Below are 27,811 nucleotides of genomic sequence, written 5' to 3' on the forward strand. Positions count from 1 at the left end.
ATTCCTAGCATGATTTTACACATTAAATAATGTTTTTCTAGTAACGTTAAAGCATGATGAGTAAGGGTTGGGGGGCCCATACAAAGAGTACCTTAGGGGCCCCTGACCACCTTAATCTGCCGCTGACTATATTACTATTCTATTAACCCTCTACAACACCTCACCTCTGTCCAACAGAGAACTCTCAGCTTTATAGTTTCTGTCACAAACTCGCTCCATTCTGTTGTAGTCTTGTAATAATCGTGCACATGTGGAATCTGCACATTGGTTTACTGCCTCATTTAATTTAATTTTATAGAACAATTGTAACTTGCACAGTTTTCTTATGTATAGTATGTCATTGCACACTTTGCTATTGTATTGTATATGGTATGGCTGTGTATTGGCAAGAATCTGGCGATACGATGCGTATCATGATACAGGGGTTACGATTCAATATATTGCGATACATTTCGATACTGTAAGTAAGGGGATATATTGCAATTTTTTAATCAAATTTTAGGAAAACTGTCTTAGTATGAAGAACAGACCACAATCTTTTTGCAAATGAAATAAATTATTGACTGAGTTAATATTTGCATGTGAACTATTAATTAAAAATCAATAAGGTGTTTTTGAGAATTGATACAGTACAGTACATTGTGTATACTATAGATATTATCTCTAGTTTTGATATGTATTTTTTTTGTATATTTACTGTCCCTGTGCATTGTCTGGATAACCTGTTGTTGTAACACAATAATTTCCCTATCTGGGATCAATAAAGTGCATCTATCTATCTATCTATCTAGTTTGAAATTACAGTATGGTATTCAGTAATGCAATAGCCTATAATGGTAAATAAAAAGTGAGGCATGAGATTAACCTCCACTACTTAACACAAACAGGGGTTTTGATACAAGTAGAGTTAAAGCTGCACCCTAAACTCTCTCCAGGAAGCTGGAGCACCCTCCAAAATAAAACACCCTCAGAGGGCAAATAGAAACATGTAGGCCTATACACCTATGAATCTTATTTGCAAATGTGTTAAAAGCCTTGCAGAGCAAATCGGTGGCCTGGTTGCGTAAGACTTAAATGCTATTGGATTTCGGTGCTGTGTGGAATGGCAAGAGATCAGGCTAAATGATTCTGCCTGGTTGTCATAGTGACAGCATGTTGTGTGAGAAGTTTCTTTGTGTTTCTCTGGCTTTCATACAGCTTGTGCCACACAGCCTTATGTTGCAGCCATATAAAACATCCCTCTGTGTCACTGTATACAGATAGCCCGTGCATGCAGGACCCCCCACATGTGCAGCTCTGACACATGTTGTGCACGTCCTTTTGGTATTTGATTAGATTTCCTGTCTGAGGTGTGTCATGCTATCCTGATTACTGCCTGAGAGCAAAGGTGAATTGTCTATTGGGATTGTTTTCTCAGCAGGATATCTGATATGAATGTCATGTGTGCTTAGTTACATAACAAATATCTGCATTTCTAAAAAGTCTCACATTGGGAAATCAAGTTGCAGAAAACTGTCTCTGTCCGCATTTAACTAAATGTCTTCACTTCTTCCTTTTTGAATTGGGTTACCATTGTCATGATCGAGCTCACAAGTCCAACTAATGTGTCCCTTGTTTCAAATGGAGCAGAAAAAGCAATGACCATGAATTTTCCCACTAGCTGCTTGTATCCTTTAGAGTATTCAGAGTTCAGGAAGTCAGCCTTCTTTCTCATCTCACAAAATGTGTATGGCCCTAGTGTGCATTTCCTGTGTTTTTCACACACTGTAGTGTACTTAAACAAGGCGACAGGATGTTTAGCTCACAGAGGCATCCCTTGACTTCCCTCACTAAGTGCAATCAGGGTCATCACGATTCTCTTTAAGATGGCAAACAAGCTAACATTCCAGTATTGCCAACGAGCGACCGCAGGATAAAGGATGTGTTTAGCTCAACACAAACCCCATTCAGCTGAGTCCAACACAAATAGAACCTCGCTTGACTTTCAGGAAGACGGCTGAAATGATTTGCAGATCATAGTCTGTTGTGATTTGGTCACGGTTCTTAATTTTTAGTAATTACTTAAGTAGGCTACTGACACTCATTTTACAAACTTATGCTCAAGCTTTTCCTTGGATTTGACTTGTTGTGAACTTGAGCGCTTTAATTTCTGACTTGAAATATGAGTTAACACTTGAAATGCATAAATGATAGCTTACTTGTGTCTTTGTAATGTTGACATGCCCTTACCAAAAATAAGTTATTTCAAGTGTGCTATTAGTATACATCTTTTAAACTTAAAATAAGTTTACTTTTTATGTACTTATCAGAGATATACTTAACAAAAGTATACATAAGTATACTTGGCTCATACTGACATTTATACAGAAAAGTCGAAGTATACTTGGCTCATACTGACAAGTATACAGAAAAGTCGAAGTATACTTGGCTCATACTGACAAGTATACAGAAAAGTCTAAGTATACTTGGCTTATACTGACAAGTATACAGAAAAGTCTAAGTATAATTGGCTTATACTGACAAATATATAGAAAAGTCTAAGTATACTTGGCTCATACTGACAAGTGTACAGAAAAGTCAAAGTATACTTGGCTTATACTGACAAGTATACAGAAAAGTCTAAGTATACTTAGTTTATTCTGACAAGTATACAGAAAAGTCTAAGTATACTTGGCTTATAGGCCTACTTGTACTTAATCTTTTGATCGAGATATACTTAAGAAATGTATAAGTAAGTATTCTAATAAGTATTCTTGCCTTATAGTATACTTGGCTTGCAGTTGTGCTTACTTTTTGATAGAGTAGCCTATTAAAGTGTGTGTTAGCCTGTTTAGACATGTAGGTGTGTAGGTTTGGAGAGGATTGTAATGCTTATTTTGAGTGGTCGTTTGCAGATGATATACAGAATGTGATTATTAACTTGAATCAACAAATTGAAAATTCACAGACAAACTTGTTTATGAGGTATGAGATATTTTCAAAACTGGAAATTCACCACGAACAATGATGCGGGACAAACTAATCTAGCTTACGGCTAAAAAAAAACCCAACTCAGAAACATCTCTCTTTTATTCAGGATAGCACGGGAGATTCATTCCTCGTATTGGACCATGATGACTCGAATCAGATGACGAGTTCAAAACACAGGTGATGTGATCAGCAGCTAGCAACGCAGGCCGCCTCTGGTCACAAGAGCAGAGAAGTGAAGGCCTCTCTTTGTACAGCAGCTATGGAAGGGAAATTCAGTCTGTGTAGTGTGCCACCATACAGTCTGCAGAGACCTCAGGGCATCTAGTGAGAAAGACTGGCTGATGATGGCTGATGACAGCTCTTTGTAAATAACCTAATATCAGGATCCTCTGCCTTGTTTGTTACCTCCGCCCTTTTTGTCAACATGTTAAAGGTGATTGTAACTTTTTTTAATGTGTGGACTTCCAGTTTTTCCGAGTGGTTTCCATTTTTAAAAAAACACACCTGTAGAGCGTCCATTCCCAGTTTGTCTGTGGGACCCCTCGGACGGTGGAGATCTGGGCCAAGAGGTGTGGCTTAAACAAGAGGTGCTGATTTTTAAAGGCCTGGCAGCGGAACACAACAATGCACACCTATGATTAGTGTGGGCCTGGCCTCGGAAGCCTGCAAGTTTTAGGCACGCTAATTGCAGGGTGGTGAGTAGGAAAGGTGTAGTGGCTGGAGGGGAAGGAAGTGTGAGGGCCTTCAGGCATGTTTGACTATGTGCTGCTGTGTACTCTGTCTCCCTTTCTGACTGCGTATATATGCATATGACCAATGTGGAACTAAAGAAGCAAACATTTACTATATTGCTTAATCGTCCTCAGAATACTGGTGGAGGAATCTTTGAAGTTATTTAAGCAGCATGCATGAGGGGATTTTCTTTTTCAAGATTTTGTTTCAAGATTGTCTTAGAAGATGTGGATAACTAGATGAGTAAAGTGTGTCAAGCTTAAAGAGCCGGTCTTGTGACCGTGCACAAGGATGTTGGTTCAGACGGAAGGTCATTATGGCTGCAAAGCCCTTGAGAGAAACACATCTCTGAGATTGTTTAAGTTGTGTAAATGGTTAGAATTTGAACTATGTGAGCATCCAAAAACCGCATTGCAGTGTGCTTTAGAGGGGGAAATACGTTGTGCTTAGAATGAACAGAAACCAAAAGTGCAGCACTATACTTTAAAGTAAATTTTGTTTTTGTTTCACAGCTTACATTATACATTACATGGGTAAGACAGTTTGTCACCCCACTTTAGATTTGCTGTTAGGTTTGAAACTAGACTTGATCTGCTTGCCAGCAAATTTGTACCAGTCGCTAATGTCTCAACTACAAAAATGGGAAACTAAATTGGTTTCAGCCGCAGTTAGCTTTCGCAGCGCTCGAGACTCTGTTACTTCCTATTGTTTGCATGTTGTGCGTGGGCTTGATTGAAACCTGATCTAGCCGGGGAAGCTGTGTTTAGGGTGAGGTGGACAGGCCTTTGTTGCTGCCTGAGGGGTGTTTATTTGGGCGGCTTCAGTTGGCTTCCCTGTAATCATCATCCAGCCCCACAGGATAGAAGGGATTAATGAATATGTTGGAGGGGAAGTTACAGATGACTATTTACCATTCTCATGGGGATGAGTAGGAACAGCATGGGAGAAGTTGCGTGTGTGTGTGTGTGGGCATGTGCATGCTTGTGTGGTTGTGAGTGTGCATTTATAAGAAAGGAGCGAGGAAAAAGAGCAAGTTAGAATTTTATATTATCATGATCTCATATTGGTATTTAAAGGAGTAGTTGACATTTTCAGAAATATGCTTATATGCTTTCATGCCAAGAGTGATGTTAGCAGCCGGTTAGCTTAGCTTAGCACAAAGACTGGAAACAGAGGGAAACAGCTAGCGCAACCAAGCATGGCACATAACCTCCCGCATGTGTTATTTTTACAGCTTAGTTTTTGTACGGATTAAACAACGTGTTTATAAGTGAGCTTTAGAGATGCTTATCGGCAGGTTTTGTTCATTTTGGACAGAGCCACGCTAGTTTCTAGTGTTTGTGCTAAGCTAGGCTAACCGGCTGCTGGCTTCTTACCATACAGATATGAGAGTCATCTAACTCTCGGCAACAAAGCAAATAAGCGTATTTCCCAAAATGCCGCACTATTCCTTTAAAGGTACAGTGTGTAGGATTTGGCGGCATCCAGTTGTGTGGTTGCATATTGCAACCAACTGAGTACCCATCTGCTCACTCCTCCCTTTCCAAGACTGCTGTACCGTGAGCCGCCAAGTGAAAAACCGTGGTAACGCCGTTCGCCTCACTCAGAGGCCATCCTTACCATAATAACACTGCTTTAGGAGCAACGGAAGTCAGACGGGCTGCTTGCGGTACCACAGTTTTGCCCTCTGCGGCCCATGTTTCCGCAGTTTCACAAACGTGTCAGAGAACCACGGTGGCTTTTAAGTAACGCAAAAACGTAGTGAATTCGCTAGAGCCAGTGTTTGATTTGTCCGCTCTGGGCTACTGTAGAAACATGGCGGAGCAACACAGCGGACTCTGTGAAGATATGAAGGGCTCATTCTAAGCTAACGAAAACACAAAGATTCTTAGTTTCAGGTGATTATACACTAATGAAAACATAATTCAGAATATTATATTCCATTTCTGCTCATAGATCCCCCGAAATGTTACACACTGTACCTTTTAAGCAACACACCTTAAATATACAGAGGTAATAAAGTTAGTTTGACTTTGTAAATATTTTCTTCTTTGATTTTCCAACACTGCAAATATGAATTTAACATAGAGGCTTTTTCCTTTAAAAAAAAAATAAAAAAATTAAAAGACAACGATTCATTTTCACTGTGAAGTTTTCACTGCTATGTTTCCATTTTGCATCAAACGAGAAGGAATCAATGACTGTAATACCTCTGAGTCAGACATGACTCCTCATATTACTCTTTGGAAAAGTGTTCAGATGTCTTCCATGTTCCCAAAACATCCCTTCATGCAAAACTACCTACACACACATATTTGGATATGAAAATCTAGTAACAATAAATTGCCCCCTCCCCTCCTCAGCTGTTTAGCCCCCATCCCCATCCCCATCTCTCTCTTTCTCTCCCCTATGGCCTCCTCCACTTAATCCTCCCGCTCATCTGGGAACCACCAGCACCCCTCCATGAAGAGACGCATTGTGCCCAGATTATTTGATTGTTTTCAGATGTTGAAGCTTTCCTACACAAAAGGGGAAGAACAGGGTTTGTCCAAAAGCCCTAGGCTACTTGGCCAATGGATGGACACACAGGGAGGAGGGGGGGGGGGGGGAGAAAGGATCGGCGCGGGGCTCAGGGAGCGGACACACGAGTCAGGAAGTGACCCCTGCAATGCCAGATTACAAACAATGTGCTCTCTCAACTTCTGCAGTCCTCGCTGTGGAACGTACCACTCCTGCGACAGCCAAAGGGGTGGCGCTTGTAGGGAGGAAGGAAGGACGGTTTCTCTCTCCCTCTCTCTCTCTCTCTCTCTTTAATGCTGCATCCATTCAGTGAGTGGTGGAGGGAGTAGGTGGGGTGGGGGTAGTCGGGCCAGGAAGGCACTTCACTGATGAAAAGTCGCCACATGGATATGGATGAGAAGTGGGCTGAGGGAGGGTGGGGGGTGAGTGGGAGAAGGGCGGGAATTGGCTCGCGCTACCAGCAGACATGAACTGGGATGTAAAGGGGAAGAAAGGGAGGGAGGTGAAGGATGAGAGACAAGGCAGGAGAGAAAGGATAAGGATAGCGATGGGGAATGCAAGAATAGGGGAAGTAAGCGTAACGGTGAGGGAGGAATGCCAAAGAGTAATGGTCTGATTCAGGGCTTGTCAAGCATGGAGTCCCGTGCCTGTCAAATAGCATGTAACCAACAAGCCTTTTCTCTATCTGATGGTGGGATAGTGTGGAAGGGAAGCAGCGCGTTAGCACTGAATGGAGCTTTTGTTTTGAGGTTGTTGTGCCTTTACATTTGGCCAAGCCTGCAGATTCAACTGACTTTGCATGAGGCGAGCATCCCATTCTCTCTCTCTCACATCAAGTCATCTGTCTCTCCATCCCATTTTCTCCCCTCACCTCACCCTTGAGAAGAGGTGATTATTGTTCTTCCTATCTCTGCTGTTTGTTCACATAAAGACAAGCTGGCATTTTCTGTTTTATTCTCGTCAAGCCAAGAGAGAAAAGAACCCAAGCAAATCTCCTGATAAATGAAAGAAAAGACCCGGATGGGAACACGCACACACCACACACGCACACACCACACACACACACACACACACACTCTCCACCCCCGTCTGCACTGTCATGTGTGACTCACAGTGCATCGCAGCACGTATGAACTTCAAAAAGAGGCTGGCTGTACATTCACAGTGTATTCAACCCCTGTTCTTTAAATAGCTCAGCCTCCTCCAAACAGAAAAAAAAAGTCCATGCATTAAAAATGACTGAATCATACAAGAATTAAAGAGGCAGAGAACATCTTTTTCACAACAGCAGCGCTGCACAGACAATGCTAGTTTTTCTCGGTTTAAGCCTGCGTGTGTTCATGTGAGCGAGGCAGCACATACATGTATGCACAGAGACAGTATGTTCTATATGTGTGTTTAGCAGAATGTTAATGAAGTTATGTCATTTTTTTTTGTTGTTGAAAAATGTTAACATACAGAATACACATAGCTGTACTGTATGACCACCTATAAGCGCTTGTATGCACACAATGTGTACGAATGTACGTGCCTACACATGTTACATTTGTGATTGAGCATGAATGTGTGTTTCTGAACTGTGTGTTGTTCATCTAAATGTGTGTGTGTGTGTATGTTCAGGAATGCACCTGGCCTGATAGGCAGGCAGAGGAATGCTGAATACTGTCTCTCGCCCAGGGAGGCAGGGCTGGAATGTGGCCCAGGCCCTATTCTTCTCTCCACTGCACAGCACAGGAGAGCTGCAGGTTCACACACACACACACACACACACACACACACACACACACACACATGGTTGCACATCCAGTCCTGAGGCCTGGTTCTGCTTGCAGCCAAGGTTCCACGTGCACCTGTGTGTCTGTGTGCATATGTGAGTGTGTGAGTTAGTGGCGGGGGGGGGTGTAAAAGTGCTTTCCTGTCTGCCCGTGTGTGTGTGTGTGTGTGTGTGTGTGTGTGTGTGTCTGCATGCACATGCTCGAATGAACAAACTTCTCTAGAGTGCAACCTGAGAGCAATTAATTTTTCCTTTCGAGCAGGAGCTGTGTAATTTTCATTGCTTCACGCATTGTTATTAAGTCGTTCCATGGTGCTGCAAATTCCAACCAACAAAGTGAGCTTACTGCTCCTTTTAAAACTCGCCAGATCTACTGTCCCTTTACTTCAACCCCCTCGAATCCAGATACACTCCACTGGTGGTCAAGTCCTTAACACACAGCATCTATGTGTTGTAGTTTTATTATGTATGTATTGCACCAGACTTTAGATGCAACCACAATGCAGATTTTGCTGTAAAAACAAACAATAATTGATGCATTATGTATTCTATCCACACGTATAGAGCTGACCTTAAAGCTGCAGTGGGTAGAAATGGAGCAAATGTGATTCAAAAAAGTTATTTTTATAAAACGGTCACTTTCAGGCACTCCTAACGGTATCTGCAAGATTTCACAGACCGGAGGAAAACAACCAATCAGAGCTGATCTGGAGTCTGCCGTGCAGCTGAGGTCTATGAGCAGCTGTCAGTCACTCGCGAACTCCGATCAAACAGTCAAACTAGGCAGCGCTGATCAAATATGAATCAATATTCTGTTACTATAATGCATATTTCTCGCCTCAAATGTTTGCAGAAACATCTTGTAGTGTACTGCTTAGCTGTGAAATGAGAAAGTTTGTGACCTGGCAGCCATGCTGAGATCTGTTGAGGAAATGCCAAGCACCGCTCACCAGCCGGAGCACAGCCAATAGGAACACTCTCTCTCTGAAATGACCTGTGATTGGTCAAAGTCTCCCGTCACGGGCTAGATGTTTTAAAGCCTGAAAACAGAGCAATGAGGAGGTGCAGAAGTCTAGTTTTCTCTCAGAACACTTGAATTACAATATGCTGAAAGGTTATTATGGATTTTTTTCCCAATGATGCTAAAAATATTCTGCGTACTGCAGGTTTAAGTGCTGCACACAGTATAGTAATCAGTGTAAACCCCTCAAAATGATCCTGGATTTACTAAATACCAAACTAGAATCAAAGTAAACAAGAATATAAACTTTCATTTACATCCAAACAGGAGTATGTCAGCATTTTCCTCTCTCTCTGCTGTGTATATGAAATGCTATCCATTCTCTCCTTGGCCCTTGGAGCTGCCTCTGGCCTGAGCTCACTGCATAGCACTCAGATCAAAGAGTTAATTAAAGAGCCTAGGAAGTATGGGGGAAGTTGGCCTCTATGGTTTATACGTCCGTCACCCGCCAGCACACACATGCAGACCGGAAAACTAGGTTTCTTAATTGATCGGGAGTAATTAGTCTGTTTCCTACAGCGAGTATGACTTTTCAGGGTCCTGACAAATTCGACTATCATGACAAAGTTCAGCTCTCTAAGGACCCAAATGCATTAAAAAAAATGTTTGGATGGATTTGTCCATAAAATGGAGTCGATTTAACAGAACTATTATTCATTCCCGTAAGCACAGACATGTCTGCAACCACAAAAAGCTTGGTTTCTGTAAGTTTGGCCACTTTGGAAATGACCATACCACAAAAACAATCACATGCTTTCAGTCAAAAGTCCCTTGACATGATTCTAGAGACAACAGTGTGTCACTCTTAAATTCACCAACGTTTGCTTTTATTTATTTATTTAATTTAAAAAAAGAGGAACTATAAAAAAAGACGGTCCACATAGTGCCGTCATTCAGAGCCAATTTACTGCATGGCAGTCTTGAGACTTGCAGAGCCAATTGATTTTTTGCATTGCTTTTTTTGATCTCTTGCACAGCGCCAAGATCTCTGGAGTGTTTTCTCAAATGGGGGCAAATAAACAGGGTTTGTATGTTTATTTGGAATGGGGAGGGGGGGAAGGAGAATTGGAGAATACAGAAGGGAAGAGAAGAGGAAAAAAATGGACGCGGGTGAATGGAGGAAAGTGGGAGACGGAGGGGTAAAAGTGGTGGGAGTAATTCTACTATTAGAGCCTGTTGCATTGACTCTGACCGTGGCCTGAAAGCCAAATCAAAGCGTTTCCATTCACACTGAAAGTGGCTTTATGTGGGCTGACAGTAGCACTGGGCTGTATGACAGAGCTCTGGTGTCACATGGACACAGCTTCTTCCTTGCACTGCTGCCTGCTCTGTTTGTCTATAATGATTTCCACTTGTTTAAATTCCATTGTTTATTGTTTATGTATGCAGAGGCCCACTTGTTTATCTGCATATCCGTGCTAGCGTTTGCAGATGACTTAAGGTTTTATGTATCAGCCTATATACGTACTTGAGCTATATAGTGTGCTTGCATGTACTTGTGATGGATTGTTTGTACATGTGAAAGTGGAAGGGCATCACGTGTAACCATGTAGGTGTGTGAATGAACAAGCAGCAGCCCTGTTGCTAGGTGAAATTTGAACCGCTTCATTGTCAGTGCTTTCTTTTTGGTCTATACTGCCATCAAGTGGGTGGAAATATTGTTCATCATGTGCAACAATAATGTTTAAGCACAAGTCTGTGATGCACACTCTTTTAGTGAAGCTCTTCTCTAGAAAGGAGGAAGTAGAGACTGTCCGAGACCAGAGAAAGGTTAAATCAAGACTCAGGTGTTGTAATCATAATTTCTATTCATCAGATTATTTTGTATTGAGGTTGAAGTGCATCATTTGGAACAAAAATATTCATGCTATAGCCCAAGGTCAAGACAAGTCTGAGATATGGCTCAAGCACAGGACAAGAATCAAAGCCCCAGATTAACAAAAGGTTCTTATCTCTCCTCAAAAACAACACACAGTTTACAGTTTTGTGAAATTAGTGTTTTAGCTCCCCCTTGTGGCTGATGATGTTCAAGACACTGGTTTCAGCCCAAAGTATGAATGGTGTATTTTGTTTTATCAACCTACACTTATGGCAGCACAAGATGGTTGATAATATTCTTAGTTTGCCAGATTGTTTATTATGTTAAACATAAAATAAGTCTGTTTTCAGTTTTGAAAGGTCCAGGCAATTCTTAAATAGGACATCCAACCATGTAATTCTGTATGTGCGGAGGAGCTTTCTGTCAAACATGTATGGGCAACTGCATTATCCAAACCACTTATTTGAAGGTGAAAACAAAGGTTAACACCCCAGAAATATATAAATATAAATAAATAAATAGAAGTATAGTAAAATTATGTAACAGTAATACACATACACAAGCACATTAGTTCAACTTAATTGTTCTTGAGTAGTTCCCCTCCTACAATCAACTACAATCAACAAATTTGGAGCAACATAGCAATTTCAAGCACTATAATAATTATTAAAAATGATACTACTGTACACCAATTCAACACATTTATCAACACGTTCTTGTCGCAGACTTAAACAGGTCATCAACAACATCAAGTTTTCTCTAATCAGTGTGGACAATATCTCATTTAGTCTTGATCTTCCACATGTCTGCAAAACTTGCATTTGCAGTGCAATCCATTGAATGCTTTCATATCTCTCAAAGAGCATTGTACCTGGACTTAAAACTTCCCGATCATAGTTGATATTGGTATCAGTTAATCTCTCTTCCATGGACCTGTCAAGGTGGTCTCTGCATCACTCTCATGATTTGGGTTTCTTTCATATTAATATAATAATAATTTCCATATTCCTCTTTTTTTTTCATCTAACAAGATGCAAAATATTTTGTCTTTTATTAACTCTTACATTAAATTACTGCACCTGTGTGTATGAGTGCATTGCAGTGAAGAAGAAGTTGGTTTTATATATATTTTACACAAAAAAACATATTATATCACAGACTTTTTGAACACGTCATATACGGTATGTGTTTAAGTATGAGCTGACTTATTATAGAACTTTCGCAGGGCAGATATTTTGACTTATGATAAGAAAAACAACAGGTGTGAGTAATAACATTTACGATAGCTCTGTTCCATTTAAGTGTGCCAGTAAACCATGGCAATGAGCCAACATGCACAATAACAGGGCCCTGGCATTGGTACACTTACAGGAATGCACCCATTATTGTTTACACCTGTGTTCCCATTGTTATATATATATATGTATATATATATATATACATATATAAATCCCACTTTTTACAATATGGGACCTTTAAGCCACCCATATGACACTTCTTGTCTCACAATCAATTTTGTTTAGTAGATGAGGATAAAAAAACAAAACAGTCTCACTCAATAAATAAATGGCATTCGCTATGTGAAACAGCACCACTGTTCTTTTTCCCTAAAAGCATATGTTTAATTTCACAAAAGTGTATTAATTTCTTATGATATTAGTGGTTTTTATTAGAGGTGGTTGTTTCAGGTATGGTGGCCTGCCTCCACCTCCACTACTAAACATATGTATATATATAAATATATACATATATATATAACAATATATATATATATAAATATTTATAACAATATATATATAAATTACAATATATATAGCAATATATATATATACATATACATATATATAAATTAACAAAAAACAAAAAGGCTATTCCCAGACTGTCCACTAGGAGGCAGTGTGTTTTACCTAGGGCCCAACTTTGTAATGTCTTCATCTTCTGTCTCTCTTCATAACTGAGATAGCCCAAATATCAAATTTTTCACCGCGTCTTATAAGTGTGCCAAGTTTAACAACTTTTTGAGCATGTGAAGGCCCTCAAAAAGGCGAAAAGGAAAAAGAAGAAACACTACAGTTTCAATAGGACCTTCTCTGGCCCTAATAATTAGAAGAAGAAGAAGAAGAAGAAGAAGAACACGTGGCCCAAATCAGACGCCAGGTAACCACGTGTCCAACACGTGTCCAGTATTTGTGAAAATACGGAAGCGTTATTAGCATTAAAGTGTCGTGCAAAACAGGAAGATAAAGACATTTTAAAGAAAGAAGTTTCCAGACCAAAGAAGTTGTGTTTTATTCCCTGAAGAAGAAGATGCCAGCTAGCAAGAGAGTTCTTCGACTAACTGTAAGTTTAATTGTCTTTACCTACTTTTGTATTGTGTTTATGTGTTGTCTGCCTTGATGGTATTCTGCTGTTTGAGTATGTAATATGTGTTCCTTGTGTATTTATGCATACACCACTACATCTCAGAGGGAAATATTGTGCTTTTTACTCCACTAACCTACATAAAACTACTATAAAACTTTTCTAGGTTAACTGAAGTCAGGCTTTTCACAGTAAGCGCTGCTTTTCTGGACGTCCTTCATGTCTTTACACCAACAAGTGTCAACTGGTATTTACTTTAGCTAATAAGCAATGTGTCTAGACAGCACAGTGTTTTCTTGAATCTTGGTCAAACATGTGTAATTGTAGTTTGTGGCAGGTTATGATGAAACTGGGTTATCAGTTTAGGTGACAGTCACTGGTGTGTGTGATAAATTGATCAACATGCACCTCAAGCAACTTGAGATATGAGATAATCATCATTATTGTTTATATTTAGGCATTGTGTAGAATTTGTTATAATCTGTTCATTGATATTTTTATACTTTACACTTTTTATTGATATTTTGATGTGATTATTAATGAAAAAATCAAGTGTAAATATTTAGTGAAAGCACCAACGGGCAACCCTACAATATTGCAATTAATACACTTAATACAATTTGTAATAATCTGTTCATTGATATTTTTATACTTTGCTCTTTTTATTGATATTTTATATTTGTACGTTGTACTGCAACTGCTGCAATTTCCCCTCGGGTTAAATAGGCTAATGGTCTCTTATTTTATCAATTTTATCAATTATATATTATATCAATATCGTGATATGAGACAAGATATCGTCTTACATTTTTGAATATCGTAATATGGCATAAGTGTTGACTTATCCTGGTTTTAAAGGCTGCATTACAGTAAATGTCATTTTCTGAATTTACAAGACTTTTCTAGTTATTTTTTGCCTTTACCCTATTAAGTCATTATATCCACATTACTGATGATTATTAATAAAAGAATCGAGTGTAAATATTTAGTGAAAGCACCAATGGGCAACCCTACAATATTGTAATTAATACACTTAATACAATTTGTAATAATCTGTTCATTGATATTTTCATACTTTGCACTTTTTATTGATATTTCATATTTGTACGTTGTACTGCAACTGCTGCAATATCCCCTCGGGATAAATAGGCTAATGGTCTCTTATTTTATCTTATTAAATATCCTGACAATCGGAAAAGGCTCAGTTGACGATGCTCACTTTTCTTGAATTTTATTTGTAAATGTATGGCTTTGTCATGTGAGGATTTACAGCTTTTCTCTATATTGTAAATTTGAATAACAATTTTTTTTTTACTGAAGAAAGTTGAGTTTTCTATATTGACCTATTAAAGGGGCTAAATGTAACTTTTTACACACATAAATAGTTTTTTTATTGCAAATGAGGGAACAGATTGTAACCTAACCTAAAAAAATGAGACCTGCGACTTTCTGTGTTTCCTCTATCAGGAGGCCTTTTATGTGAAGGACTTGGGCTGGTGTCCCAGCAGATATGATGTCATGCGCGCTCGCGTGTGCCTACTCTCTTCTGCGCAGCTACAGGGATAGCTAACAATAGCTAACGGTTGGTTAGAAATGGAGTCCGCAAACAAACGACCATCCTCCACCACAGCTCAGACTCCAACACAAACTCTACGGAAGCACAAAAAAACAGTTGTATCTTGAGAAGCGTGTCTTGCAAAACAGGAATGTGACTGACGTCGGGGGGGGACTTGTGTTGTGTGAGTGTGTGTGTACGTGGAAAGTCAGTAGTGAAGCAAAAGAAAGCGAGAGTGTGTGTTGCCCCCCTATTTCGACCGATGCTCGCTCGCGTCTACGTAGTGCGAGCACAAGCGCGAGCAACAGGACGCTGACTGTTGTTTACTTAACTGCCACAGGTTTCACTGTTAACAAGCAATTTCAGATTCTTCCATACAGTCCCTTTAATTGATAAAATAATCAGTAGATTAATTATACAGTGGCTGGAAGTGTCCAATTTTATGTTATATATATTTTTTAGATTTTAAATTAGATTCTATGCTAGATTTCTGCGTTAGATGTTTGGAGCCCCATTTTTATGTTTTATACAGATGAATCAGTTGAGTTGTGCAGCATTATGTAAAGAGCTCTCAACATACAGTGGCAATACACAGATACAAATAAGATGAAGAGGAAGGAGTGTTAGAGAGAGATGACCTTATCTGAGACAAACACATGTTTATTGATGGTGAGAAAAAACTTTATTTGAATTGTTTTATGGATACCAAACCCCCCACCCTAATACGTAAAGCACACGTCTGTCTCCTCAAGGCGTGTCACCAGTGCTTTGATCACGGTGATGCGTTCATCCTGTCACCATGAAGGGATGAGTGTCATTGTCATTTAACACACCGCCTCGGAAAGCAACACGGCAGTGTGTATCCCAGATATTTATATGTTCAATCACTCAAACATATACACACACACAGGAACTAGGATTCCACCATCAACTCTGTCAGTTCGTGGCATCTTGGCAAAACATGTGTCCATCGCATCAACATCTGGCATCAAAGTTATGCCAAACAAGTACTTGGTAAGAACATCCGAACTTCCTCTGTAGTCATCCGTTTGTTCCAAGTATACTTTTTCAGCTTGATGAGTGAGTCTGAAATTCTTTTGAACTTGATAACCTTGGCGTTAAGGAGGGCGAGGAGCAACACGCCAGATGCAGAGTAACCTATCATTACCAGTCAGTGAAGATGCAGACAAAAATTTAAGCAGGTGAAGTATTTATAGAGGAGGTGCAGAAAAGACTTTTAAATGCTGCGAGTCCGCTTTGATGTTTGAGTCATCCCACATCAACATCATTCTGTTTTTGTCCTCGGGTTTCCTTTTGGTCTTTGCTTGAGATGGAGGTTACCGACTGAGGTTATAACAGCAGAACGCTGCTTCTGAGTATTTTGGTAGTATAAGAAAGCATTGCAACATCAGTGCAAAGCGAGGCAGTAGAACATTTGCATGACATATATTATGAGATGCCGAATTGTAGCTGTTGTTTAATTATGCATACAAAAGCTGAATAAACTGTAAACTCATTTTTTATTGTAACAGCAGTAGTAAGAAAAAAATTAATATGCAATAATTTTTAACTCACAAAACTCAGCAGGCTGATATATCGGATGATACTAGCCCCGTCTGCAGAGCCTTTAAAATGAAGGACTATTGAGAAACCGCCTAACTTGTGATCTGACCTATTAACTGATGTTGAAGTATATTGTTGCACTGGGTGGAATCACCAGAGGTGGTACTGTGGTACATGAGCCTGTACAGGTTCAGTTTAGTTTAGTCTATCACTTATAACTTATTTTGAAAAGAACAACTGCATTTAGCATGCAACACTTTTAACATAGTATGATTGACGCAAAGCAAACATGATGATCAGTTTATACACACAACAATACACATTTTAATCACAAACATGAGGGATTAAATTCAACATCTTCCAACTTCGGCAGTAAGAGTTGCTGTGATTTCAGTTAAATTATGGTGGAGGAATTGGTTGCCAAAATAATATGTAAATATGCAACTTGGGTGGCGGTAGTTTGGCTTCATTGTTAAGGTAGCTTCTCTGTATGGACGTCGTCCATACAGAGAAGCTACTATTCCATTGGACGAGTATTTGTTTACTAAAAGATTTGGATTTTTATGAGGCCTAAAGTTTGTTTGTTTACCCCTGCGGCATCAAGACTCAAAAGCTGATCTTGTGATTTAGTACTGAGCAATTATTTTAGTTTAATTTTTTCAAATGAGGACTTCTTTGTTTAAAACTTTTGTGTGTCAAATCATGTGCTTCTACATCTATTCTCTCTATACGATATCCAGAGCTTTAATATAGCATCAAAACAACTATTTGCAATGTAAAGATATAGAGCAGTAATGTCGATCTGAGCAGAGACTGAAGTTGCTCTCACTCAGTGTGTGTTGTAATCCGAGCTTCTGTGTTTTTTTTACATCGCCGGGCCGGCCGTGCGTGCCTTTTAGTGCATGTGAGCGTGCCCCACTGGCTAGCTCACGGCCGCTGTTCTGCACTGCTCTCATATGATGGTGACAGCTGATAACGCCGTCCCGACCGAGGGCGCTGTCGCATCCACCCACCGGTTCCCTACCAAGTTAACACTGTTAGCTCTGTCAGCAGTGTTGCCGTTGTTTTCCCTGTTAGCACCGTTAGCTGTGAGCCGCCGGCTCAGCCGTCACCAAGTTGAGAACCGTGCGAAGGTAATAGAAATGCTCCCAATCGAGCTCCTTTTATTATGCAAACCTTTCTGTCTCATATTGTTTAATGTTGTTGAAAGTAATTTCATATTGTGTCTTAAATATTTGATTGTTCCCTCTGCAGGAATTTGTCCTCTGCATTATACCTACCCTAACTAATGGGCAGGCACAGTGTAGCACCCAGGCATCAGCTATTTTTCTGAACCAGTAATGTGGTTTTGAACAATAGCGGCATTTAAAGTCAGCATTCGGTGGTGTTGAGGGAGAACTTACAACTGTTTGGTCATTTTCTAATTGACAAACCTGTTTCCAGAAGAGGATATTTGGAAAAAGTTTGACATCCTCTGATGTGTTTGTTCCTCTGAAATATTTCTGGCACCTCTGACCCAGCAGCTACTTTAATGTGGTGCTCCATGCCTGTTCACTTTTATTGTAATTTACTTGTGACTTGAATATCTAAGCTGGTCGATCTGTACTGCCCACAGAGATATCGTATTTCATGGGACATTACATGGGTAAACACACCAAAGGAAGCATAGGGGCAAAATAATCTGGATTTGCTGCTGTGTCTTGAAGATATTTCACCACTCCTCATCATCATTCATTAGTTGATGAAGGCCACAATAACCACAGTTGGTTCTGTGAAATGCTGTTGGATAACAAAAACAAACCTGCTCAAGGAGCTTCTGTAGTTTCTGAACTTTTGTAGTACCAGAACCTGTTGGTTCCTCTAACTTTTGGATGTACTTGTGAACATAGTACCTTCATAGCAGTGATGCAAATTGTCCACTAGAGGGCGCCATCGATACTGGATTTAATTGCTCTGTTGCTTATTTTCTCAAGATGACAGTTGTAGTAGCTCAGCACAGTTTTACAGAATATTCAGATCTTATATTGTTCTGTGATTAAAACACGTTGTTTGTTGATATAGAGCTGATATATTTTACTTATTGGGTGATCAATTAAGAAAGGTAGAGGAAGCAATAACTTAGATTGCATTAAATTATAACTGTGTGATCTATGAATTAAAAATGAGGTTTTATAGAAGTGTAAAACACTCAGCGCTCGTTATTTTATGATGTTTTGATGTGGAAGAAAATATTGATCAAATAGGTGGAAACTTCTTTAACCACACCGATACAGATGATGATAATGTTTAAGAAAATATGTGACATTGTCATACGGAGTGGAGGGAGGTGAATTCTATCAATCTAAAAAGAGACTTAAGGGAAAATATGAGGGAAACAATGGGGCAGGAGCAATTAAGGAGGTCAGTCAATGTCAAAACCTTGGAACAATTTAAAGGGCCAGTGTGTAACATTTCGGGGGATCTATTAGCTGAAATGGAATATAATATTCATGTTTTCATTAGTGTATATTCACCTGTAAGAATCCTTGTGTTTTTGTTAGCTTAGAATGAGCCCTTCATATCTACATAGGGAGCGGGCGGTCCGCCATGTTTCTACAGTAGCCCAGAATGGCCAAATCAAACACTGGCTCTAGAGAGAGCTTTTAGAGTTTTTACGTTACCTGAAGGCCACCGTAGTTCTCCAACCCGCTTGTGAAACTGCGTTAACGTGAGCCACAGAGTGCAAAACCGTGGTACCGCCAGCCGCCGTCTGATTTCCGTTGCTCTTATTATGGTAAGGATGGTCTCTGAGCGAGGCTAACGATGTTACTACAGTTTTGCACTCGGCAGCTCACGTTACCGCAGTCTTGGAAAGGGAGGAGTGAGATACTCAGTTGTTTGCAATCTGCAACCACACCGCTAGATGTCGCCAAATCCCACACACTGTACCTTTAAGCATGTATTTTCCTTAAGGGGAACACGATGCAATATTAGTTGATTATCCTGTGTGTAAGATTACGTTTATTAGACTGTAGCAAGAGATTGATGCCAACTGTCATTTCTATGTTCATGTTACCAGTTTTATCATTAATTATTTTATTTCCCTGGTGAAAATAAGCTAGGTGATTTCCAAGTTGCCAATTTTGATATTCTGTAGTTGAGTTCCCAAACACAGACACTATGTAGGCCACGCTCCTATAAACCCTATATTAAAGCATCATACATTCTCACTACTGTAAGTGTGCCACAGCGTCTACACAGGGACAAAACCCCGAGCTCCCAAAGAGCAGAGCTCTGTGTGACTCAGGCGACGGCTGATCCTCTCGCTCTCTGAACTCGGGTGCTTCACCTTCAACTAAGAGGAAGGAAAGCGGAAAGGAGGGAGGATAGAACGGGGGGGGAAACGTGCCACATTAAAAGAGGAAGTTCATCCTCTGATAAACACATAGCTACACATCCCACTGGACCCACTGTCTGAGATGGCAGTCGGTGCTAAATGTGAGCTTGTCTGCGCTGCACCACTACAAGGGGAGAAACCGCATGGAATTCATGTTTTGTCCCTAGGTTGTTCGTTTGAGAGCTTTAGAGGATTTTAATGTGCCTCTCTGTACCTCACAGTTTCCATTCAAGGGGCTCTCCAGACGCAGTGCAGCTCTTCACAGAAGACATGCATAATCACGGCGGAGGGGAGGGGATGAAACAAAGACGAGATGTGTAAAGCATCATATACATATGGCACTTTATATTGTACCCCTTTCAGGTATTCTTATGGGTGTTTTGGTTTTAGGTTTGATTTTTTGCGTTGTTACACACAAAGGAAACAGCCGCAGCTCAGTACTTCAAAGGGGCCCCGGCAATCCCACATAGACAGACCACATTTCAGTGGAGCATGCTGTGCTGTGCTGCACCGTGCTACAGACAGACAAGAGCTGTTATGAAGAAGAGGAGACCATGGCTTCTCATTAAAAAACACTACTGTTTCCTCCATAGATTACACTGCTACGGGGAAACTACACAGGGAAGACACCCCTTGCCACATCTGCAGCTGAAAGATGCACTGCTACATGATTGAAACTGTCAAATAAAGCATACAGTTGGAGAAAGTCTCAAAACAAGTGTTCACAAAAAAATGACAAAACATTTTTTAATGGAAATGATTGACAGGTTGTTTACAGAGAAATCTCACTTTTGTTGATGTTATGAAATGTCTAGCCTTTTTGTGAGGGCTGCTTACTTTCAGCTCGTCGTTGCGGCGTACACCTGGTCAAGGCCTCGTGGCAGATCCTAATGGTTAAAAGGCTAGAAAAGTCAAGGCTTGTATACACTAAGTACAGCATATGCTCATAGCTGGCACCCCGATGACAAATGTGTAGCAAAGGAGATGTGTTTGGGAACCCAATGGGATTCTTTCTGTACACCTAAATTTGACAAAGACATTTCAAACACATGTATTTGGCTACTGTATTACTGAAGGTAGGGATGTCACCATACCAGAAATTCAGTAGTCGATACCAATACCAGTGAAATTCCACGATTCCCCATACAAATTCGACACCATGGTAAAAAGATAAATCCCATCTACTTCAACATACACTTCTTTATTACAATTTGCATACTGGTTTTTGTTAATAAGAAGTTAAACGGATCATAATTTCCTCTCTTTTAACTATTTTGTATTGCTGTGAAAACATCTCCTAGAAAAACAACTGTATTTATTCAAGTTTCTCGCCAAAAACTACATTTTGCAAGATTACATTTGAACACATCATGATAACGTTATAATTTACCCTACACCCAATATATATATTTTTTTCTGAATAGAGCCTGAATGCATCATAATGTAAATCAATGGCACCTCCCGTTAATGTAGCTAACAGCTGATGTTAACTAGCTCTCCTCCTGCTGATTTCAATACGGATTTGTTGTTCACAATGTAGCATTTTCAGGGTATGAATAGGGTGTGTCCCCTGAATGCGTCAATAGTGAGTTTACTGCGTCCCAAACACATTTCCTATTGTCCCCGGGATGACGGGATGACGTTAATCTTGAGCCCTGACGATACCTACGGAACCTGCGGTACTGTAGAAAAATGATTACCGTCACGTTTTCAGAATTTTAGCATCGACCTGGTACCCAAGTCTCGGTTCTCGTGACATCCCTAACTGAATGTCTTAGCAATTCTGGATGACCTCTGACCTTAAAGTCAGCAGGCTCTGTGGTCAAATTGGATACAACGTACTTCTTGTATTAAGGTCCATACTTCTACTTTAGGCCAGTCGTTGTTGCATGTTTTGTCACATAAATTTCACCCAGGGAATAAGTTATTGATGTAGATATACAGTATTTAAGCAGCAAAAAGGAGTGAGTGTGTGAAGGGTCTTGCATATGTGTAAGCTCTTTCAGTCACATTTTATTTGGCATACTTTAAACACTTTTGAAACCTTTAGAGTTATATTTGTTGAGTGAAGACACTGAAATTATAGACAAACCTGGTAAATGAATGTGGCTGAGATTCTTGGTGCATCACTTGAGGAGGAAAATCAGCCCGAGGATGGCCAGGGTGTATATTGTACCTCCAGCAAGGTGTTCTTTGGAAAGTGCGGAGACATTTATTAGTGAAGCCAGGGGTGGTGCACTTTCATTTCCTGGTTTTAAGTCTCCGGGTCCTCTCATGGGTCAAAATGAGACTTTATTTAAAGTTTTATTTGGCAGCTTTTGAGGACAGTGCAAACAGTAAATGAGACTGAAACCCCCATTTTTCCATGTATTCTTTCTTATTTGGAGTTGTGCGTTGCTGTGGTTATAGTTTAAAGGTGTAATTGGTGGTTTCAGAATTTTTTTGTTGTTGTCATTTTTCACTGTTGGTGAGGATCAGACCTTGTCATCTGATGGGGCTTAAAACATGTGGAGAAGATGACTGTCTTGCATTCATTCCTTGTTGAAAGGCGCAGATATCACTCAGTCCTAATCCCTTTGGTCATAATGCAGGTTCTCTGTATGTGAGCAGGTTACCAATCGCCAGTTTTCCCTTCCACTCAGATAAATGAGCGAGTAAAGGTTGTCTCATGCGACTCAGAGGCTGAGTTGCGTGCATAAATAAAATACTGTACCATACCGTGACATTATCTAGGGCCGCTCTACTCTCCAGCCAATGTCCTCTTACAGTTAATGTGGCGCCTGCGACTCGCTGTCACACGGTGACCTGAATTGAAGGACTGCGTGTGACAATGAGGTTGGCACACACACAGGATTAAACTCACTGTTGCAATTAAGGCAGATCATACTTGTAAACGCATTCGAGCACCTCAGAGCCCACTTGCACGATACTATAACTGGTGTGTGTCGCTGGCCTTTTCTATAGAAGACATCAGAAGTGCACGGTTTGTTTATTATATTTTTTCCAAGCTTGATTCAAGTGCAGTTTCTCTGATAATCTGTAAGCAGCGTAATTTGGTACAACCGTCAAAGAATCACAGAAGTGGAACAAGTGTAAACATGGTAATTGCCCCCACCATACTGTAGCTGCATTACCCAGAGTATCCACTGGATGGCAGTGTCTGGCTGTGCTACCCGCTGTCAGCCTCAGCTCTCTCATTAGTGAGGTCTAGCAGGCCCCCTCCGACATGTCTCATAAATGTCAACACCAATACAGCGGGGGACAGTGGGCCTGGATGTAACAAACACAGACGCCATGAAAGTCCACTCTGTCTGTCAAATCAATCACCGAGGCAAGCCACAAGCTGCATGTTCACACCTCGCATGGAAACTACCTGCAAGTTGGCATTTGGTTAGTTTTAAAGACACAAAGAATAAAATCCCTGTGGGGTTGTTATAGGAATTATTTTGATCTCGAATCTAAGATGAAATGTGTAGCATAAAGTGTACAGACTTTAGCATTGGTCTTCCTATATGTACGTATATATGCCTGTCGTGTGTCTCTTGAAGTTATTGTCACCTTGCTGTGGTCAGTAAGTCCCCTTCACTATACCCTCTATCCCCTTTCCTCGTCCCCTCTTCATTCTCCTTTTCCATTCTCTCCTCTTTCCCATTATCAAGCCATGTGCTGCCTGCACTCTTTTCCATTCTCTTCCAATCGGGCCACAGGAGCAGGTGGATTGGAGATAACTTGCGCTGTGCTTTGTTTTCGCCCTGACACTGTCATTAATCATTGCCCAAGCCACACTTCAACATATAATAATAAGGACTGGCTGCTGTGTGGGGGCTGCCGCCCAATTGCCTTTCATTGAGCGGATGCCAAATTGGAGGTGAACGGCCATAGCCAGACACTACTCCCCTGTCCCCAGACTGTCTCATCATTTAGGTATTTATCCATCTCAGCCTTGTCTGTGGAGCTTCTCCCTGCCCTCCCAAGAGGCCCAAGATTGTTAGGGGGAGGATCAGATTTGTTGCTCGGGCTTTTTGGCTTTGATTCTGTGCCTATAAGTTAGGGATTAGAAGCAAATTTCCCACAGGGCAGTGCTGGATTTGCTGGTGTTTAACTGTTTAACCTGTCTTAGTCTTGTGTGGCAAAGGGGCTGTGGGTGCAGGTGGTGGGAGGGAGAGGAAGCAGGGTTTGGGAGAGAGACTGGCCAACAGGCCCACAGAGACCCAGGTGGACTAAGCCAGAGCCAGGCCAGCATTGATAAGAGAGGCTTCCTTCCATCTCATCTCCAGTGGAGTTGTTAGAGTACTAAAGTGTGTGTGTGTGTGTGTGAGGCAGCGACGGAAAATGCATAAGAGGTTGTGTGTGTGTGTTTGTGAGTGGCTTCCCCTGGGTACCTCCGACTAATAAATCAGAATCATGTTGGTCCTCCTTTGGTTACAACCCTCATGTCTTGCCTATAATACACACAACACGTGAGAATGGGTAGCTTTAGTGTATTTTGGAAATGGCCCAGTGAGTTATCAATTATATGAATGAATCTCCATGTAGAAAGCATGCACACACATATTTATTATTTTTGATTTTGAAACTGTGTACGCATGCTAGAGCATGAAAAATGTCAATCAGTGTTTCCCAAAGTCCAACATGACGTCCTCAAATGTCTTGATTTGTCCACAACTCAAAGATATTCAATGTACTGTCATAGAGGAGTAAAGAAACCAGAAAATATTCACATTTAAGAAGAAAGAATTTGAGAATTTTTATGTTTTTTCTCAAAAAAATTGCTCAGATTGGTGATTCATTTAATAGTTTAGAGGTAATCAATTAAGCGTTACAGCTGTAATGCATGCTATATAACATTTAATGTAAAATGTTAAGCTCAGGCTATATATAAAACAAGAAAGCAAGTGGTTGAAGATACTCAAAATCATACTTTTTTTTGCCTCTAAACTAATCTAAAGAATGCCAGAAAAATAAATACAGCAGTTAAAAGGTTCATGTTCTCAAGCGTCTTCTGGATGGAGGCAGGTTAGTGCTTGGTCTGGGTCTGGGTTTAGGGTTTTTGGCTGTAGCCACCATTTGTGGGCTGTACTCCGGAACGGACACGGGTGCAGACCAGCAGGAGGATCCCCGTCCTGTCAAACATAATCCAGGCGGATTACGGTGATCTGAGGGGAACTTTGGTGCCTTGAGCGTGAAGGTGTGCTCCTTGGGCCCTGCCATCTTTACTTCTACAAACAAGGACTAAATCCTAAGGTGTGCACATCTGGATGGCAGTTGAGAGCGAGCGGTCCGCGCTTTGATCTCAGCCATCACCATCGCTGCTCGCCTCCTTCGCACAGTTGCGGAGGTGTATTAGTAAGTGATGCTAGACAGGCGAATGTCAACAGAGACTGGGAGATCGGCTGGACATTGTTGCTGCGCCCATTAGCTCTGATCTTAATGGGGTTGTGTGTTTGCGATCGAGCTCAGACCTGCAGAAAGGTGAACTCACATTAGGGCCACAAACATAACTCAATCCGTAAAGACGGCGTTAATACGTCTTTCACGCCATCACTCCAGCGGTTTGACATATATCAGCGCACTGTTCTCTCCTTGCAAATGTTCTCATTTTGCACTTTGAATCTCTGTCTATACATATCTTGTGAACTTCTATATCATTCTGACATGTAGACAGTAAAGAGCTCCATGTCTCCTTTGGTGCTGCAGAAATATACTGCAAAACCGTATTGATCTTTAATTAAAGAAGCTCTTAACCTTGGCTGGGCAGAGGACCCCCAGGCCAGTGAGTTAATTAATGTACTAATAGTCATAATATTTGTGCTGTGCACGGGAGGTACATAAAAGATTATCTATTGTATGAGCAGTTTATCAGCCCAATGATGCTAGAGCCCCGTGCTGTGCGTATATCAATATTATGGGCAAAAATCTGCAATACAGACAGAAGACGAGGGAGAGTCGGTCTTTTAATATCTCCCTCGGTTCATCAGCAGTTTAGCAAGGCCCCCGTTTTACCTCCTGGGATTCTCCTCTGATCGTAACCAGGCGGCATCGATGGGTCTTTACAGGCACTAATGCTTCGCTACCTTGACAACACACCGCGGCTATAAGCCCTCTAAAAGATCCACTTCTTCCTCCAGATGAGTCAGGGGTCCCACTCCGCCGTTTACCCCACGCTCCCAAGGAGGGCGTCTCATCCCTGGATCAAAACCTCATACTACTGACCTTTCAGTTGCTCCCAACCAGCCACCAGTATAAACAGGTCCCACTGAGAGAGAGGGTGTGAGGGAGAAAGAGAGAGAAAGAGAGAGAGGGGGAGAATGTGTGCGTGGGGGCCCAGACGCTCTGTGATATCACCCTTTATAGCTTTATTGATTTCCTCTCAGGATGCAACTATTAACATTGAGCTGCTACGGTGGCTGCTGCTGCTGCTGTGTTGTTCTCTGCAGGTAAGAACACTGGCTCACACCCCCGGCCTTGTGGATTGTATATAGAGGGGGGTTGGGTGTGTTGGGGGGGGTGAGCACTGGGGAGGCACATGCTTTTATAATTAAGGTCAGCTGGGATGCATTACAGCATTTGGAGGTGTTAAAACGGGCCCTCCTCAGAGAGCATGTTGGCATTGCCCATGCTCGTAAATTAGCCACGCTCCCCGCTGATGTTCGGAGCAGGAGATGGAGGGAGGGAAAAAAGGGGGGGAATTAGGTAGATGACTGGATGTAGACATGAGGCTGGATTTGATTGTATTGTATTTTTATTTGATGTCCCCCCCCCCCCCAAATCATTGATTTTATGTGTGCGTAAAAAGGAACCATAAGGAACATGTTGCAATTAAAAACAAGTGAAATCCAGTGAGGTTTGTTTACTGTATGCAACCTTTAAATTTCAATTAATTATACATATGGTGCTTTATTGTGCTTTGTGGTTTACTCCGAAAAATACTGAACCAATACTACTATTATAAGATTTGTATATATTATCATATATTTAAAGCTAAAGTAGCCCACATGTTCAAACTTTGGAAAAATATATTGTTTGTAAAGTCATTAAAATTAGACCGCAGTGATGCTTGTCTATTGGACAGATGCAACCAGACAAACAAGATTAACGTATATTAAGTAACTGTTAAATGTTCTTCCTTAAACAGCTTTATATTTTACTCTAGCATGATCTTCTAAAATATTCTCCTTTAAATATGAATTACATATGAATTAACTCCCTATAATAATTCAGGTGTTCATATTAGGAACAAAGTGATACGCCCCTGCACGTTAAACCCTGCAAAACCTCCCAGAAAAAGTTAATTAACAGGCAGGAAAAAAGTTAAATAATGGGCAGGTAAGTCAACAGATGCTCTCACAGGATGAGCAGAGGTGTGTGTACGAGCTCTCTTTTGGACCAACACTGGCTCCAATGAGGCGGGCAAAACAAAGCCGGGCCCTTCAGATTCACAATGGGGACACTGTCAGCAAGGACAGGGGAGGGGAGAGGGAACAAACAGAACACAAGAGTTTCACAAACAACCTGTCATAAGGCATTCAGCAGGACAGGTCTGACTGGGACACCCAGCTCACACCCTGCGCCAGGGGTGAGGCAGGGGTCACCTCTGTGATGCATAGTGGGAGAGGTATGACAAGCAGAAGGAGTGGGAGAGATAGAGACGAGGAGGACATGGCATCTTCATATTGCTGACTTCTGACATTTAAGGTATATTGTCTGAGGTTGGGTTTATGTAAGATTTTATTTTGTCGTGGTTAGAAAATATGTTTTGTAACAACACCTTTACCTGAAAGACACAATGGTGGGACTAATGGCTTTATTAATCGTTAATAAATATATGAGTAATGCCTTTTAAATGAATAGTAAGATATTAAGTCTATTGGAAAAAACTATTGAATTAGTGAGTATCCTATGCAAGCATAATTCACTTTTTCTTGTATTAAGCTCTTTAATTCATCAGTACAGAACCCCCTAGGACTGCAACTAATGATTATTTTCATTATCGATTAATCATTTGGACTATAAAATGACAAAGTATGGAAAAAAAAACATCACAAGCCAATGTTAACGTCTTCAAATGTCATGTTTTGTTCGACTTACAGTCAAAAATACTGCTATTCGATTATTTTTAA

General features: G+C 40.8%; 1 protein-coding gene across 1 annotated transcript in view; it reads left to right on the top strand.

Moving 5' to 3' along the window:
• The first annotated feature begins 12,863 nt into the window (after positions 1–12,863).
• Positions 12,864–27,811, top strand: part of meis2a (Meis homeobox 2a) — a 202,635-nt gene continuing 187,687 nt past the window's right edge. Inside the window, exon 1 of the mRNA XM_074660036.1 lies at positions 12,864–13,176. The gene's annotated coding sequence lies outside the window, so the exon portion shown is untranslated. The remainder of the gene's footprint in view (positions 13,177–27,811) is intronic.

Source organism: Sebastes fasciatus, chromosome 15 (assembly GCF_043250625.1).
Source record: "Sebastes fasciatus isolate fSebFas1 chromosome 15, fSebFas1.pri, whole genome shotgun sequence".
Classification (NCBI taxonomy): domain Eukaryota; kingdom Metazoa; phylum Chordata; class Actinopteri; order Perciformes; family Sebastidae; genus Sebastes; species Sebastes fasciatus.